Genomic DNA, 19,047 nt, shown 5'->3' with positions numbered 1-19,047 from the left:
CCACATTTTACAAACTAGGGAACAAAGGCCCAAGGCAGGAAACCACACAGCAGTAAGACAACTAGTCACAGCCTGGAGACCCTCTCCCAACTATTATAGCACTCCAGCACGGAAGTAATATGCTCCCATGGACCATCCGACAAGCCCAAAATTTTGCTCAAAAGATACTACTGTTCTTTTAATCAAATATCGCACTGTGTCAATAAAGCCTAAGGAGAACAAAGAACAATTCTGTTCTCTACATACAAGTCTACATAGGGGTGTTTTTGGTTGTATGTTTTTTGTTTTGTGGTTCGTTGATTTTGGCTTTTGTTTTTAAGAAAATTTGGGTTGTTCTCTTTTTAAATTTTAAAATATTTTTATTGACAAGTAGAATAGAACATAAAATTATTACACCAACATTTATATTTCCACCAAATCTTACTAAGAACACTGTAATTTTCAAACACACTTTAAGCAAAAGATTATCGGCCTTAAAAAAAAAAACACAGTTTTTATTTATTTCATAATTATGTGACTTTTAAAATTTTGATTATCGGAAAAAGTTTTCACCCTTAAAGAGCAGAAAAAGTCATTTTGAGTTCCTGGTGTTTCAAAGTGATGTTGAGGTCATTTTTACTGTTGACTTGCTAACAGATTTTAAAACAACAATCTCATAATATCCTATACAATTATTAAATTGTATAGGCATTTAATGAGGAAATTTATGGATTAATAAATTTGAATGATCATTTCATGTTTTAAATATAAACTATATTTTTGAAGACCTCTATTTGCTGTACTTACTAGCTCAATATATATTTAGTACAAGTTACTTCTTATTGAAGTATCTTAACTAATTGTACTTAACACGACACTTGGTTTCATTTAATGCTACTGATAACATGCAAAACTTAATTGGATCCGATGTAACTAGGCAATTCACTAAAAGAAAATTTAATCATATATCCTGTTGCTTAAGGCATTGCTAATGAAATTATTCCAACTGAAATGGGAAGATAAAATTTTAGCATAACTAAATAACTATCACCCAATGTATATTTATGGCCACTTCTTTCCAGTTTTTAATTCCTGGTTTATACCACAAATATACCCAGAAAATTGGTGTGGGTATGGGTGTGGGTGTGTCCCTTCGAAACAAGAGGGTCAGCCTTCCTCATCACACACATACACATACAGATACATACATATATGTAATGTCTGCCAACAAATGGTAGGATATGGATGGAGATATTTATATATGTAGATTCGTTTTTCTGAAAAATTGGTAAAGTTAAAGCTCCTCAATCTAAAGTTCAACCATCTGCTCAGAGAAAATGTAGCTAACCACATCTGCTGAAAGGAGGAAAAAGTAAGGCAAGATGGCTCTACCCCTATTCTGATCCTCAATTTATTCCTAGGATCTGAATCATACCAATTCAATCTCCTCGTTCTTCTCCTCCGAGGTAGGCGTACTGGCCTATTATTTTCTACAAGTATTCCCCAGTGAAGCTATTCCTATCTTAGCCAAATGATTTAATTAGTTCTACTTTTCTTCTTTTAGATGGAAAACAGTGTCTCAGTTTCTTTTAAAATTCTATAAAGATCAAGTTCATTTTGAGATCATAAATAATTATTAATAAAATTCTTGTGGTTAACCAATCATTGCTATAGTTTAATAGCTTCAGAAATAATCAAAGAATGAAAACTTCCCTCCAATTACAGCCCTGTGTACAGGAAGACATGTATTATTTCCCAAGTGGAACTGAATCCTCAAACTGAAAGCCATACTGTGGTAATATCCAGTGAAACACAACTGGGAAAAAATGCTTTCGAGGAAAGGTCACTCTCCTTCCCTTAGTCATTATCTTGCTCAAAGTGAATCTACTCGTCTCCACGCTTATCTCTGTGAAATATTTTACATGCTTCTCTCTTCTGTTATCAATGCTATGCTTGGTTACGTAGTATTTAAATAGTGACATAGCTGCACAATGTTTCATATAAAAATAACTTAAAAAAAATCCCTCAATGAGCCCAAAACCCTGCCCAAGGGTCTGACAAAGGACGGTCTGAAGATAAGTAATAATGCTAATAAAACTGGAATGCAATCACCAGATTCTTCTGTTTTTAATGTTTCAACATAACAAAGGAACTAGGAAAGACTAATTTTAATTTTTTAGAAATTCATCCGAGAGACAAATCATTGTTCTTGCCATGAACAATAAAATCAGAGCGCTATCCCACTCAGCAGTCAAGAATTAATATGCTTCCATGCACCATCCTGACAACCCCAAAATCTCGCTCAGAAGATATTACTGTTCTTTTAATCAATTATCTCACTGTGTCAATAAAGCCGAAGGAGATCAAAGAACAATTCTGTTTTCTACATACAAGTCACAGGGCTGGAAAGGCCTTTAGAAATAATCTCATTTAGCATTTTCTAAGCCTTTTTTTTGTTTCCACACCATTACAGAGGCAGAAGCACTAACACCTCTAATTATAAGCAATAACTGGCACCTGGGAAAATGAGGGACAGCAGAAACACACATACCTCAGGGATACAGTACCCACAGTACTTTGAAAAAAACTCCCTAGGTGATTCTGACAGGGCAGTACATTGTGATGAATGAACGAAAGAATGGGGTGATTTCTAATTACCATATCTAAGAACCTTTGCTTGGTCCTGACTCCCCACAACGTCCCCGATGTCAGATGATGGATTTCTGTATGCCATGCTTTTTTATGTTTTTCCTTCAGATTTTTTTTCCAGTAATATCACAATGAATGGCCCAAGTCAGAATGCTAAACAAAGGTTTCACATAACACTTTCAAACCTGCAGGCAATGTGTATAGGCTGACAGCCCTTGCCTGTAAGAAGGTGGGCACATAGCTTCAGGGGCACTCAGGCACACTGCATTTGAACACTAGACTCACTGTCTTGTCTGCAATAGCACCCCTGCTAACCCTACATCACAGCACCACCTTGATGGGCAACTGCAGCAATTTGAAGCCAAACACAACTCTAATCTGTTTCAAAGCATGCCATAGGAAGAGAGAGGAAGAAAGAAAAGCCAACAAAACACCAAGGTACATATGTTTTCATGTGTTTTCCAGCAATCAGCTTCGTCTGTTAGAGGGAAATGCATATTTGACAAGAACTGGAAAGCACCATCTAACAGGCATTGCACAAACCACTTCCCACTGTCAGACCTCGTCTACCTCACAGAATACGGAACCTGTCAACTGAGTCATTACTAAACAATGGCTAAACCGCTTCTCAGTCTTTTGGCTAAGATCAAGTATAAACAATGGCTAAATCACTTATGAGGCAATGAGCTGAGCATGACTTGCTTATCTTCACATCCAAGAAGCTTGAGAAAATGTTCAAAAAATAGCAGTTCAGGCTGGGCATGGTGGCTCACACCTGTAATCCCAGCACTTTAAGAGGCCAAGTTGGGGTGATCACCCAAGGATAAGAGTTTGAGATAAGCCTGATCAACATAGAGAAATCCCATCTCTATTAAAAATACAAAAAATTAGCTGGGCATGGTAGCTCATGGCTGTAATCCAAGGTACTCAGAAGGCTGAGGCAGGAGAATCGCTTGAACCCGGGAGACAGAGGTTGTGTTGAGTCAAGATTGTGCCATTGCCCTCCAGCCTGGGCAACAATAGCAAAACTCCATTTCAAAAAATATATATATTTTTTATATATTATGCATATATTATATATATTTTATTATATATTATATATATTTATATATGTATAGCTATATATTTTATTATATATTTTTATTTATATTTCTTTTATATATTTATAAATATATATCTATACATATGCATATATCAATTCAATAAATCATAACATCAAGGGTCAGACAAGCACATAAAAGGCTGATTACAATTTGAAAGATTCCAGGAAGGCACAGTACCTTTATGCAACCCATCAGAATATCCAAAACTCAACCCTCCAGCAGCCTGACAATTAGGCCCTATGTTCTCTTTCTCTCCTGCACAATCGCAGGCCTGAGCAAATGCAGGGTACTTAAATCACTGGGTGGTTGTTTGAGTCATTTGGGCTACTGTCCCAAAGTTCTCCTTTAAAAAAGATGTGTTGGCCGGGCGCGGTGGCTCAAGCCTGTAATCCCAGCACTTTGGGAGGCCGAGGCGGGTGGATCACGAGGTCAAGAGATCGAGACCATCGTGGTCAACATGGTGAAACCCCGTTTCTACTAAAAACACAAAAAATTAGCTGGGCGTGGTGGCACGTGCCTGTAATCCCAGCTACTCAGGAGGCTAAGGCAGGAGAATTGCCTGAACCCAGGAGGTGGAGGTTGCGGTGAGCCGAGATTGCGCCATTGCACTCCAGCCTGGGTAACAAGAGCGAAACTCCGTCTCAAAAAATAAAAATAAAAAATAAAATAAAATAAAAAAGATGTGTTGCTAGTAAGAATCACTTTAATACAATCTAATTCAATTCACGAGATAGTTGCTGAGCACCTGGCACACAGAAAGCACTGCAGGAAAAACTCACGGCACTTTCCATGTAAGTAGTGGGGGGTAGAGATACATATAGATATGGCTAAGACCTATCAGAATGAAGCCTAGATTGTGGCACATGGATCTCAGCAACATCAAGTTCCCAGGCTAATCTACTATCATGTGGCAGTTAGTGTGAACTAATAAGAAGAGGGCAAAAGAGAAGGGATGACCTCTGATGCCTCAAAACACTCAAAGTTATCACCACTAGGGATGAACTAAAATGCCTCAACTCTGGGACACTTATCTTACATCCGAAGTAAGTATCATTACCTATTTACATTTCTAAGATTATTTCATAGTTCTAACTACCAGGTACCAGGACAAAATTAGTCATATTGTCCTAAACAGGAATAAGATACAGCAAAACACCCACTCCTCTTTCCAAGCTCAGCTCAAGCTCTCCTCTCCCCCCAGGAGAACTCCCACTCCCTCTTTTGCAACATCAACAATCCCACATGCAGGCTTCCACCCTGGCACTCAGAATACATATGTATTCTGTCTCCAAAAAAAAAAAAAAAGCTACAAAAGAGAGGCAGGACTCTCTTGTTCAAGGCAAATGTAGCTGGTGACTTTAAATTACATTCTTCAATGTTCACTTACCATTCTGAAAACCATAGGACCCTTAAGAATTATACTAAATCACCAGGCAAGGTGGCTCATGTCTATAATTCCAGCACTTTGGGAGGCCAAGGTGGGTATATCACCTGAGGTCAGGAGTTTGAGACCAACCTGATCAATATGGAGAAACCTCATCTCTACTAAAAATACAAATTATCTGTGCATGGTGGTGCATGCCTGTAATCCCAGCTACTTGGGAGGCTGAGGCAGGAGAATCACTTGAACCCGGGAGGTGGAGGTGAAGCAATATCGTGCCACTGCACTCCAGCCTGGGCAACAAAAGCGAAACTCCATCTCAAAAATAGAGAAAGAATTATACTAAATCTACTTTGCCTGTGTTGTGTTCAGGAGATCCATCTCACATGCAAAGATACACATAAGCTCAAAATAAAGGGATGAAGGAATACTTACCAAGCAAACGGAAAGCAAAAAAAAAAAAAAAAAAAACAAGGGTTGCAATCCTAGTCTCTAGTAAAACAGACTTTAAACCAACAAAGATCAAAAAAGACAAAGAAGGGCATTACATAATGGTAAAGGGACCAATGCTACAAGAAGAGTTAACTCTCCTAAATATATATGCACCCGATACAGGAGCACCCACATTTATAAAGCAAGAAACTTAGACTCCCACACAGTAATAGTGGTAAACTTTAACATTCCACTGTCAATATTAGATCAACAAGACAGAAAATTAACAAAGATATTCAGGACTTGAACTCAGCTCTAGACCAAGCGGACCTAATAGCCATTTACAGAACTCTCCACCCCAAATCAACACCTCTCTATTTCTCATCTTCTCTGCCACTAACAAGTCCTATCCACTCTACAACCTCAAAACCCTGTATCTATCTCCCAGCAGTATCATCCCAATTTCAACCTTTATCAGCCTTCAGCTAGACTATTGTCACTATTACAGTATAAAAACCTTCATGCCTCACTGCCTGGCTCTCAAGACACTCACAATTTAACTCCAACCTTCTTTGACCATTACAAATCTCAGCAAACTTTTCCCTTTTCTTCCTCCCAGAGCCCTTCAATTTTATATCATGTACTATTATATACTACTTCCCAAAGTAAGATGCTGCTCAATGTGCATAAATCATATCTATCTTGATAAGCCTTGAGTTGCATGAGGTAGAAAAAGCCTACCACCACCCAGACATTTTCACATAAACTACCAATTTTCGACTACCTTGTATAGTGACTATAGCCAGGCCCTATATTATGGGCCGCAGTTGCTCAATTATGTAGCTAATTCCCAATTCTTTGAAGATAAGAATGTACTTTGCACTTTTCTTTTTGTACTTTGAAAACCATCAGATAAAATGCCTACCATTGTATACCCTCAAGTACATACTGATTTGTTAAAATTAATAATTATCCGTTTAACCTTTGGGACAGTAGGGTTTTTCTTCAGCTATTCTGCATATTGCCAAAGCACTGCTAACACTAAAAAACTGAAATCACTAATGAACTATGAACACACTAATTAGATATGCACACGATAATGCTGCCTTTAAAACAGAAGTCTTCTATAAATTTTTTTAAAGATTTTTTTTTTGAAGGTCAAGGAAAACAAAATTCCTCTAAACATCTTCAGGTGTAGAATGGCCTGATCAGATCAACAAATATACATAAGCTGATGTTGCCTGGTGGCTGTGATACAAACACTATCTCTATCTGAATAACATTAGGCCAGTATTTCACAATAATAGTAGGTAAATATATACTTCTGAAAATCTACTTTCTCTGGTTCAAGTTTTCTCTGAGAACTGTCCTCTTTGTACTTCTTTCAAGATACGCTCAATCCACTTACTCATTCGCCAGTACTTCTCCAAGACTAACTCCTACTTTTCAGATCACTCTCGCGAAACTCCGTCTTGTCTTTCGGGAGCCCTGGGGCTGTGTGCTTAGAACCAAATGTTCTCTGTTGTCCCACTGCCCAGACCTCTGTCACGGGGCTGTCACAGGCAGCTGCCAAGGGTCCCTCTGTCTCTCTCACCAACAGGGGCTGCAGTACCTCCACACGGCCCGGTTTCCACTCACCTTGTGACATCCAGGACCACAGAGGGGAGAATTCCTTCCAGACCGATGTCACAGTCAGGCAGGTCAGTCCTAAATCAGGCCTGCCCTATGTCCCCTGCGCCTAACTAGGGCTGTGTGAAGTAATCATTTCCTCCCTTATTTATATTTCTGCTTGTTGTTGCTGTTTTGCTCATAGTCATCCCCCGTGAAGGAGAAAGCCCAGTCCCTCAAGGACAATTTTTTAAATAGGTAGCAACCCCAAAATAATCCTCCCTGCCCCATTCCTGGCATAAGCTTGTGTGCCTGACTTGCCCTCCACCTTCGCTAAAGTGTTCAAAAAACGCAGTGAAAAAGAACTGACCAGTAAATATAACTACAGCTCATCACAGCCATTATTCATTGAGCACTGATAACACACCAGAGCTGATGCTAAGATGCTGTAATACAAGTCCCACTACTACCTCCATTTAACTATGGAGAAAGTCAAAGCTTAGTTACAGGCACCTCTTCACTTGAGCAAGATGGATGATAGAGCTGGCACCCGACATCAGACCTATTTTAACTGCAAAGAACAAGGTCTACTCTCCAACCCCATTTCCCAACCCTGCTTCCCGAAAAATCACTATGAAGATGTCAAAAAGAAAGAAGTGAAAGAGCCCACCTGTCCTCCACAGGGAAAACCCCCTCTTAAAATGAACAAGCAAAAGACAATGGGGTTTTAAATAAACTGCAGATACAAAGAGTAAGACCAGCAAACCACTACCTGAAGTGGTTGTTTTTTTTTCAGGGGAGATCAAGGGAGTTCTTGTTACAAAAATGCTTTATAAATCAAAAAAGTTAAGTGTCTATATTATATTTCACAAAACTCAAATTCCTGAAGTAGTTAATTTATAATACACTTTTTAATCAAAGCATATTCATAACCAATTGTCAAAAAGATTGAGTAACTATGGATTTTACAGATGTAACTCTGTTACATTTTCACATTACTTATGGTGCTAAAAAGTTTTTTAATACTTGTGCATTTATTAAAAATTAAGCATTACGTTTTAAATTATGAGGTCTTGTTAGTTAACTGTGGAAAGCAGAACATTTCATACTTAATTCTCAGTTCTTAAAAATAGATGAATGTGAGAAACAGAAAGCATGGCTATAGGGGATGCTGCAGGCAGACTGCCAAGTCCCATTCCTGGCAAGGCCCTTGCTGCCTTCACGAAAGAAAAGCGCCTCGCCTCCTATCACACTCACCCTGAGCTCCAGTTCCCTCCGACAAAACCAACCCCTTGAAGAGGAAGGGAATGGCATCCCACATGCAATGGATGGCCTACCCTTGTGTATAAAGGCTTGGCCATCTTGCCTGAATTTGGGGCAATTCTGAAGGGCAATGTCAGCCTCACCACTGCCCTTAGGATCTGCCTAGGACTCTGCTGGAGTATAACTTCCCCTTCTGCCCAGTCCTCCCTTCCTCACTGCTCACAGTGTTATTCCTGGAGCACTAAACAAGAAAGCCCTGACACACATATCTCAGAGTGAACTCCCCAAGTAATCTAAGCTAAAACAGTAACAATAAACATGTATGTAAAGAGGTGACACTTAAATACCAGTCCTCTTGCCTTAGAAGCTAGGCATCTAAGAGTATGTATGGCCTAGAGAATGAGGTGTCTGAAATGAGGCCCTACAGAACATAGGATTAAAAGCCCCGAGAAAAGGAGCTCAGCTACAGCTTAGCCACACCCTTATGCCATTTGTGGTCCATTTCCTGACATAACATTTAGATGAAAACCAGAAACCCTACAACCATATGTGCAGGCAGTCATAACTGAGGAAGCTACAGTGAGAAAAAATCCTTACAAGAAGGGAATAACTAAGCTTTATAAAAGTGGGCAGTTTTTTTTTTTTGAGACGGAGTTTTGCTCTTGTTGTCCAGGCTGGAGTGCAATGGCGCGATCTTGGTTCACGGCAACCTCCGCCTCCTGGGTTCAGGCAATTCTCCTGCCTCAGCCTCCTGAGTAGCTGGGATTACAGGCACGCGCCACCATGCCCAGCTGATTTTTTGTATTTTTAGTAGAGACGGGGTTTCACCATGTGGACCAGGATGGTCTTGATCTCTTGACCTCGTGATCCACCCGCCTCCGCCTCCCAAAGTGCTGGGATTACAGGCGTGAGCCACCACGCCCGGCCCTGGGCATTTCTTTTTAATCTGGGATTTCAAATACAATTTGACATCCATATACATGTAAAGTACTTCCCTGAACAATCAGAAAAATTAGTAAGTTACCATTACCTAACATCATTATTATAAAATCTGGTAAGACAATAACTGCACAAAACTTGACTTTCAAGAATAATTACGTTTTAAATTATGAGGTCTTGTTAGTTATCTTTTATATTACCTTCTTTTATATTACCTAGTCTTTTATATTACCATTTTTTATATTACCTAGTCTACTGAATATTTTCTAAGTAGAAAATAATTTCGTGTCCTGCACACTATTTTTCATGAGAAAAAAGGTATTCTAAATTAGTTGATATCAACCTTTAAAAAAGCTTTCCTGACCTCTCCTGTATTCTAAATTAGTTGACATCAACTCTGGACAATCCTTTAAAAAGCTTTCCTGACCTCTCCAAAATACTCAACAGAGAATACATGCAGTAGTAAAGTGACCTTTCTAGTACTGTCACCCCTCCATACCTAGGGTTCTACATTCATGGAGTCAACCAATCACAGATCAAAAATATGTTGGGGTGAAAACTGTTGCGTTGGTAGTGATCATGTACAAATTGTTTTTTTGGTCAGTATTCCCTATACAATTCAGTATAACAGCTATTTACATAGCATTTACATTGCATTAAGGATTACAAGTAATCCAGAAATGATTTAAAGGACAGGGGAGAATGCTCATGGGTTATATGTAAACAACATGGACTTTATTATCAGGGACATGAACAGCCACAGATTTTGGTATTGTGAATGGAACCTGGAACGAATTGCTCAAGGATACCGAGGGGTGATTCAACTAAGTGATCCAGTTGACTAATCTTCAAACTGCTTTCCGCACCCCAAAGCTCCCAGAGTTTCCTGGGATTAATGCTACATTATCTATGGAAACTCTCTTCATGTGAGGATACTTTCCTACTAAAGTTTCCTTACGTATGAATGCCTGCACATATGGCTGCGAGAATTTCTCTATTTCACCTAAACATTCTGTCAGGAAATGGGCCACAGGTGGCGTAAGGGAGAAGCAAAGCTCCAGCTGAGTTCTTTTTCTCGAGGGTTTTTTTATCTGGTATCTTTACAGAGACACAGCTCTACAAGGTGCCTCCAGGAAAGGTTTGGTGCGGGAAAGCTTCCCACCACACGCTGCATCCAGATCAGCTCTGCCTTATGTTTTTTGCTTTAATTATTAAGATTGCGCAGAAACTTTCAAGTTTAGACACTTTAGAAAATCTGTGTTAAAGTTTTTCCAAAGTAGGGACCCATCTCGGGAAATGTTCTTTCTGATTGATACGTTAAGTGTTCTATGTAAGACTTGGATTCCATGGAAGATTTTAATTCCACTAAAATTTCGCTAACAAGAGTTCTGCTACTGCAATAAAACACAGTGGAGAAGTGGAGGGAGGGGCTAAAAGCTTTATGTCTCAACTGTAAGTTTCATATGTAGAAACCATTCCATCAAGTTCACCATGGTATTGCTAATATCTAGTCCAGTACCTGACACAGGTGTGTGCTCAGTAAGTATTTAATGAACAATTAGAAAAATAGATAAACCGTATATCACCAAACATAGATGCAATGTTTTATAGCAGCATTAAGCATTAACAAAACAGGTAAAGATGCCATTTCGAGAAGATTCTAAAATGCAAGAACATAAAAAACCGATAAGTGAAAAACATGCCCATAAAAAGCTGTCTGCCCATATCAGAAATTTTCTGAAGCAAACTTTCCCCAATAAAAAATAATTTTACCTTATATGAAATCTTCAGAGAATAGTACTCTTTTCAACTTATCATTTATTCAAATATCAATTATGGTTTCTGATACCAAAATGGTACTACAGAAGCAAGCTGGATTCACTCCTCCCACAACCCCCACAGAAAACCAAAAACAAATACACAGCAGCAAGTCATCACCAGGAATATCCTAGAACTCAAATATGAGGAAGGTTCAGTTCCCAGGGTCACACAGAAGTAAAAAAATTCCAAGCAAATGGTAAGAGAATAAGACAGACTTCTTTATCCTAAGCACCCCTTCCTTTGATCTGCCTGAATCAAGGGTGCAGAAAATATACTCTCCACTCACTGTTTCTACATGAGAATAGAGTAGACAACCAGCTTCCTGAACACTGTGGGTTTCCTAGTAGGAGACAGGTCCCTTCTTTAATCTGTAGAAAGCACTGGGAGTACCTAAAGAAAGAAATATCCCTGATGACAGCTAGACACAAAGAGGGATGGCAAGAATAACATTCCCTGGAAACTCTACTCTGCAACTCAGCCAAAGGAGATGCCAAATAAGAGTGGCTGCTCAGCAGTACTACACTGTAGGAGGTTTGTTCCACAGGCCTCCCAGGAATGAACCCTCTGGGAAGGATCATTATGTCTCAACTGGAGGGTTCATTATGTCTCCACCATAGCTAGCCCTCTCGCACCCTTTGGGAAATCCCCCATTCAAGACAGGCAGCACTCTGATCCTTTACTAGAGCTAAAAAAAAAAAAAAAAAAACCTGGGCATAAGACACCATCTGGTACCAAAAAGGAAGCAGTAACCAAGCAGAAAAAGAAAAGAAAAAAGGATATTCAGGAATATTCTTGGTAAATATGTCCAAGGTTAATTATAAGAATCCGTAATTAGTCGTACCTAATAGTAACACCCACCCCCAAAGAAAAAGGCTGAGTGTGGTGGCTCCATGCCTGTAGTCAGTCCCAGCACTTCAGGAAGCCGAGACAGGCAGATCACCTGAAGTCAGGAGTTCGAGACCAGCTTTGTCAACATGGTAAAAATCCTATCTCTACTAAAATTACAAAAATCAGCTGGACACTGTGGCACATGCCTATAATGCCACCTACAACGGGCTGAGGCAGCAGAATTGCTTGAAACTGGGAGGTAGAGGTAGCAGTGAGTCTAGATAACGTCACTGCACTCCAACCCAGATGATAAAGCAAGACTCTGTCTCAAAAAAAAAAAAAAGAAAGAAAAGAAAACAGAGAAGATTGAGATAAATTACTATGTCTACAATAATGCAAAGACATAGACACATATCCACAAGAAACAACAGCAAACAGGGAATCATGACCTCCTCAAATGGACAAAGCAAGAAAACTGTGACTGACTGGCCCTAATGATAGCTATATGTGAGCTCTCTGATCAGGAATTCAAAATAGCACTTTGAAAGAAACCAGTATTCTCCAAGATAACACAGAAAAGCAATTCAAGAATTTATCAGAGAAATTTAAAAAAGAGATTGAAATAACTTTTTTAAAATCATACAGAAATCTTGGGACTAAGAAATATATTTGCTGAACTAAAAAATTCATCAGAGGCTCTCAACAGCAGAATTGATCAAGCAGAGGAAAGAAACAGTAAGCTTGAAGACAGGCTAGTTGAAAATAGACACAAGAGAAAAAAAATAAATTTTAAAAAAAGATTGCCAACAAGATATAGAAATTACCTCAAAAGATCAAATCTAAAAATTACTTCTGTTCAAGAGGGAACTGAGCAAGAGCAATGAGTAGAAAGCTTATTCAAAGAAATAATAACAGAAAACTTTCTGAAACTTGAAAAAGATATAAATATCCAGGTAAAGGAAAGTCAGAGACCACCAAGCAGGTATGGCCCAAACAAGATTACCCTAAGATAGGTAATAAATTTCTTAAAGTTCAAAGACAAAGAAAGGATCTTAAAATTAGGAAGAGAAAAGAAGCAAAAGACATATAAAGGAGCTTTACGTAATTCATCTGACAACAGACCTCTCAGTGAAATCACACAGGCCAAGAAGCAGTGAGATGGAATTTTCAAAGTGCTGAAAAACAGGGTCTGTCATCCAAGAATACTGTAACCAGCAAAGCTATCCTTTAAACATAAAGGAATGATAAAGTCTTTCACTGACAAATGAAAGCTGAGAGAATTCACCATAACCAGGCCCATCTTACAAGAAATCTTAAAGGGAATTCTTCAATATCAAGTGGGGAGCAGAAAAAACCCATTAATGTGCAAGAAGAAAACATTTAAAGATGTAAAACCCACCAGAAAATTAAGTCTATAAACAAACTCAGAATACTCTATTACTGTAATTGTGGTATTGGTACGTTTTGAATATTTGACACCTCCAAAACTCATGTTGAAAGCTGATCCTCAACGTTGGAGGTGTGGCCTAATGGAAGGTGTTTCCATCATGGGGGTGGATCACTCATGAATGGCCTGGTGCCATCTTCCTGGTAATCAGAAAGTTCTCACTCAATTAGTTCCCATAAGAGCAGGCTGTTAAAAAGAGCCTGGCCCTCCTTTCCTTCTCACTCTTGATTTGTCTCTCTTACCATGTGATTTCTGCACATGCTGGCTTCTTTTCACCTTCCACCATGAATGGAAGCAACATGTGACCCTCACCAGAGGCAGCAGCCTAATCCTGAACTTTTCTAGACATCAGAATTGAGAGTCAAATAAATCTTTTTTCTTTATAAATTACCCTGCTACAGGTATTCCTTCATAGCTACACAAAGAAAGTCAGATGCAATCCACACATAACTCCAGTAAAAAGCCCCAAAGAAAAATATATCAAAAACAATAACCACAGCAACCTATTCAAAAGCAGGCAATATTAAAATAAGTAAATTAAGAAAACAAAAAAATCAAAACATAAGATGCGGGGGTGAGTTAAAACATAGGGTTTTCTGTTTTTATTTTGTTTCCATTCTTTTCTGTATAAGTTGTCATAAATATTTAAGGCGATAGATATCCCAGTTACCCTGATTTGATCTTTAATATTATATGAATGTATTATCACATGTACCCCAAAATATGTATAACTATTATGTATCAAAGAAAACAAATAATCACATCATCCATGAATAATATAAAGTACCTTAAAAGATTCCACAAAAACTGTCTTATAAAGTTCCACCACAGTGAACTCCAAAAAGCACTGAATCATTTTCAAGATTTCCTGTGACTCAAGTTTATTTATTTATCTATATATATATATATATATATATTTTTTTTTTTTTTTTTTTTTTTTTTGAGATGGAGTTTCGCTCTTGTTGCCCAGGCTGGAGTGCAATGGCGTGATCTCGGCTCACCGCAACCTCCGCCTCCTGGGTTCAGGCAATTCTCCTGCCTCAGCCTCCCGAGTAGCTGGGATTACAGGCACACGCCACCATGCCCAGCTAATTTTCAGTATTTTTAGTAGAGACGGGGTTTCACCATGTTGAACAGGATGGTCTCGATCTCTTGACCTCGTGATCCACCCGCCTCGGCCTCCCAAAGTGCTGGGATTACAGGCTTGAGATCTATATATATTTTTTGAGACAGAGTATTACTCTGTCACCCAGGCTGAAGCACAATGGCACGATCTTGACGATCTTGGCCCACTACAACCTCCACCTCCTGGGTTCAAGCAATTCTCCTGCCTCAGCCCCCTGAGTAGCTGGGATTACAGGTATGCACCTCCATACCTGGCTAACTTTCTTTTTGTATTGTTAGTAGAGATGGGGTTTCATCATGTTGGCCAGGCTGGTGTCGAACTCCTGATCTCAGGTGATCCACCTGCCTCAACCTCCTAAAGTGCTGAGATTTCAGGTGTGAGCCACTGCACCCAGCCTGAAGTGTAACCTTCAAGGGAAAACTACCTGTATAGCTTCTTTACAGTTGGAAACTTCCTTGAGAATTAAGAGATTTTCAAAAGTACACTTTATTCAAAGCAACCAAACTACAAGTAACATGCAAACTGAAAAAAATAAACAAAGCTTGAAATATTAAAATAAAAGTAAACAGTAAATGGTCAAATGTTTCTGCTAATACCAAACATTCCCTAAATAAGGTTAATCTTCATTACGTAGACACAGAGATGTAACTTAAGGGATATGAAGACAATAAAGGCAACCCATCTAATTCAAGTCCTTTCTCAGGCATAATACCTTCCCCAAAACCTCTCATTTTTTTAACCACACTTCAAGGAAATTTGTTAAATAAGCTTTTTGTCTCTGATTAGAAAATCATATCAGAGATTATGCAACTGACTGTCAAGTCCTCTCAGAAATATATATTGTAGATCAGGCATGGTGGCTTATGCCTAGAATGCCAACACTTTGGGAGGCCAAGGGGGGTGAATAATCTGAGGTTAGGAGTTCAGGACCAGCCTGGCCAACATGGCAAAACCCCACCTCTACTAAAAATATAAAAATTAGTCAGGCATGGTGGCATACACCTACAGTCCCAGCTACTTGGGAGGTTGAGGCAGGAGAATCGCTTGAACCTGGGAGGTGGCAGTTGCAGTAAGCTGAGATCATGCAATTGCAATCCAGCCTGGGAAAAAGAGTGAGACTTCGTCTCAAGAAAGGAAAAAAAGTTACTGTAAATAACTTTATGCATGAGTTCAAGAAACTTTATGAATGATTCCTCAAATAAGAAAATCCCCTATGAAGCCCACACAAATAAGTCACTAGGAGGAAGAGAGGGAAGAAGGGATGGACTTATGACAATTGGCTATATTACATTTGAGGTATTTTGTTTGTAGATTTCTCTTATGCAGCAAATATAAATCTGTGATTATCACTGACAGTCAAAATATAGTGGACTGTCTTAAAATTTCTAAGAAGCAGTTTTCTGTAATTCTAAAATTTCCTATACATCAAGCTAGTTCTAATCAAGGCATCACATAGTATGCATGACTCTATTTTTCTATAGGCTGGCTTTGTCAGATTCATCCCTAAGAAGTTAAAAGTATATTATAAGATTAGCAACAGCTGAAAGAAACATGAAACTGCACATATCTATGATATACAAGTTGTGATGCCAGGTTAACAAAGATAGGACACATGTGGTGCTGCCCTCAAGAAGTTGAGTATCTCATGGGAGAAATAAGATCAAAATACACAAATTAATGAAGAGCTCTATGAGAACAGAACAAATGGTAAAACTGAGTATCAGAGCTATATAAATTATAATAAAAAAGGCCAAAGTTGGTTCAAGAAGTGACAAAAAAACTTAACAATTGAAGATTTGTTAGTTTCAAGTCCAGTGCAGAGATTTATTTCCACATACTGCCTATGCCCTGGGTAAAAGTGATCAATCACTTGCTGGAAATGCTTTTACAATAACTTAAGCAAACATACATTTTTAATAACTGTAATATTATATATATATATATATATATATTCCATCTTAAGCAAATAGCCTTAGTTTTTTTCATTTTTGACACTTTTATAAAAAATGAGTCAGCTGGGGTAAGTTAATCAACTTTCCTAAGATTTTAAGCAAGAAGCCCAATCTCAAAAAAAGTATTCTCAATCTAGAGAAATACAATGTTGAGACCATTTTTAACATGAATTAAAATAGATCCCAAGTAACACGTGGAAAAACATACAAATTAACTTCGATGTAAAAACTATTTGCCCTGTACTACTGGAAGAGTAAAGAGGACTGTGTTACAGCCTTCAGAAGCTGGGCTCAGACTCTGCGTCTCTTGTCACAATCCTAGCAGATTCTTTTTTGTTAGTTTACTTTTATTTTAGGACTGCAGGTACAAGTGAAGGTCTGTTATACAGGTAAACTCATGTCATGGGGGTTGGTTGTACAGATTATTTCACTACCGAGGTATTAAGCCTAGTATCCAACAGTTATTTACCTGATAGGTTAAACAGGTAAAGTACACTTAAATCGTGACAAGAACTGACTAGCTTCTTCCAATGTACTTTCCCAAAGGGGACAGAATCTAAATAGATGTCTAGTTGAAAATTCACCATCTTTTCCCTAGACAGAACAAAACCCTCTGTCGAGATATAACTCATTCTTTTTAAATGTGGGGTTTTGTTTCTGACTTCAAGAATGTTTCCAAGTAGTGTTGAGCCAGACATTTTCTCCTACCTACACCTCCAAAGGTGCCCCCCCATCCCCATCACCTGTCAATTATCACAAGATTACAACCCAGCTACATTACAGCTCTCTGAAAACCTTCCTTCTTATGGTACAGTCTGGCACCCCCCAAAATGGGGGCATGTTTCTCTTTTAGTTCTGCATAAAATCTAATTAAAAGAAAGCTCATGGTGTAAAAGAAAAGCAGGTAGCCTTTCATCTTACTTACTTCTTCATCTTTACTCTTTCCTTTTCTCCTTAAAGCTACAGGAAAAATCAGATAATAGTTTGAATCCCAACTGCAAGACTTGATTCTAAGTAATTCCCCCGAGTCCTCAGTTTTAAAATGGTGGTTTTCTCAGAAAAACCACCTACTTGAAACATCTGTTGTCTGTGTTACCAGAGATGATTTCTTTTTTGTTTTTTTATTTGAGATGAAGTCTCACTCTGTTGCCAGGCTAGAGTACAGTGATGCCATCTTTGGCTCACTGCAACCTTTGCCTCCCAGGTTCAAGCAATTTTCCTGCCTCAGCCTCCTGAGTAGCTGGGACTACAGGCGTGTGCCGCCACACCCAGTTTATTTTTATATTTTTAGTAGAGACGAGGCTTCACCAGGTTGGCCAGGATGGTCTACATCTCTTGACCTCATGATCCACCACCTTAGCCTCCCAAAGTGCTGGGATTACAGAAGTGAGCTACCGCACCCGGCCACCAGAGATGATTTCTTTCTTTCTTTTTAATTGCATTTTAGGTTTTGGGGCACATGTGAAGAACATGCAAGATTGTTGCTAACAGTGATCAGTATAGTTTCTGGCAAACAACAAAAAACTTCGCTAAAATGAAATGGAGTCACCAAAGACAACACACTTTACAACCTCATTCAAACCCTACTAACTAAAAGGCAAGCTTACAAAAAAAAATGAATACATTTGGAGTCACATCATTACATTTTTAAATCTATGTGTAATCCTAGCTCTGGAAATGCAATCATGAAAAAAGCCACTTTCTGATATACTACAGTCAAATAACAATTTTTCCTAAACAAGTATTAAATAGCATGCATTTTCAACAAAATCCAATCTACACAGTGAGATTAAGCAGTGCATGAAAACAAAAAAAAGAGAGATACCAAAAAAAGATAAAGCTACGTAAAATAATTTGTTAACTACTAACACAGTAATTTTTTTTTTTTTTAAGACAGAGTCTCATTCTGTTGCCCAGGCTGGAATACAGTAACATGATCTCAGCTCACCACAACCTCCACCTCCTGAATTCAAGTGATTCTCCTGCCTCAGCCTCCTAAGTAACTGGGACTACAGGCAGGTGCCACCATGCCAGGCTAATTATTTTATTTTTTGTAGATATGGGATTCCACTATGTTGATCAGGCTGGTCTCGAACTCCTGACCTCATGATCTGCACACCTCGGCCTCCAAAAGTGCTGGCATTATAGGCATGAATCACCGCACCTGGCTGTCATTTATAACCAAGAACACTTATTAATACAAATGTATGAAGTTCATGTTTAAAACACTTCATGCCATATACACACAATATGTATTTGCTAAATGAATGTATGAAATGTTAGCATCTCGTAAGCACTATGTTACATCTCCAGCTGTGATATGTGCGTTGTACATAGTATGCTATTTAATCCACACAATTGCCTTAGGAGGTGGGTGCCAAAACCATGTGAGTATTTTAGGAGACAAAATTGAGGCAAGGAGGTAATTTAATAATTGCCCAAGGTCACATGCTCAGTAAAGAGTAATGCCAGAATGCAAAACTCAAGACTAACATAAAAACCTGTGCTCATAAATACTA

General features: G+C 38.6%; 1 protein-coding gene across 7 annotated transcripts in view; it reads right to left on the bottom strand.

Moving 5' to 3' along the window:
* Positions 1-19,047, bottom strand: part of KDM4C (lysine demethylase 4C) — a 398,790-nt gene that overhangs the window by 286,526 nt on the left and 93,217 nt on the right. The gene's annotated exons all lie outside the window — the stretch shown is intronic.

Source organism: Saimiri boliviensis, chromosome 2 (genome assembly GCF_048565385.1).
Source record: "Saimiri boliviensis isolate mSaiBol1 chromosome 2, mSaiBol1.pri, whole genome shotgun sequence".
Classification (NCBI taxonomy): domain Eukaryota; kingdom Metazoa; phylum Chordata; class Mammalia; order Primates; family Cebidae; genus Saimiri; species Saimiri boliviensis.
Note: the sequence above shows the minus strand (reverse complement) of the source record. Positions and strands in the feature narration are given on the sequence as shown.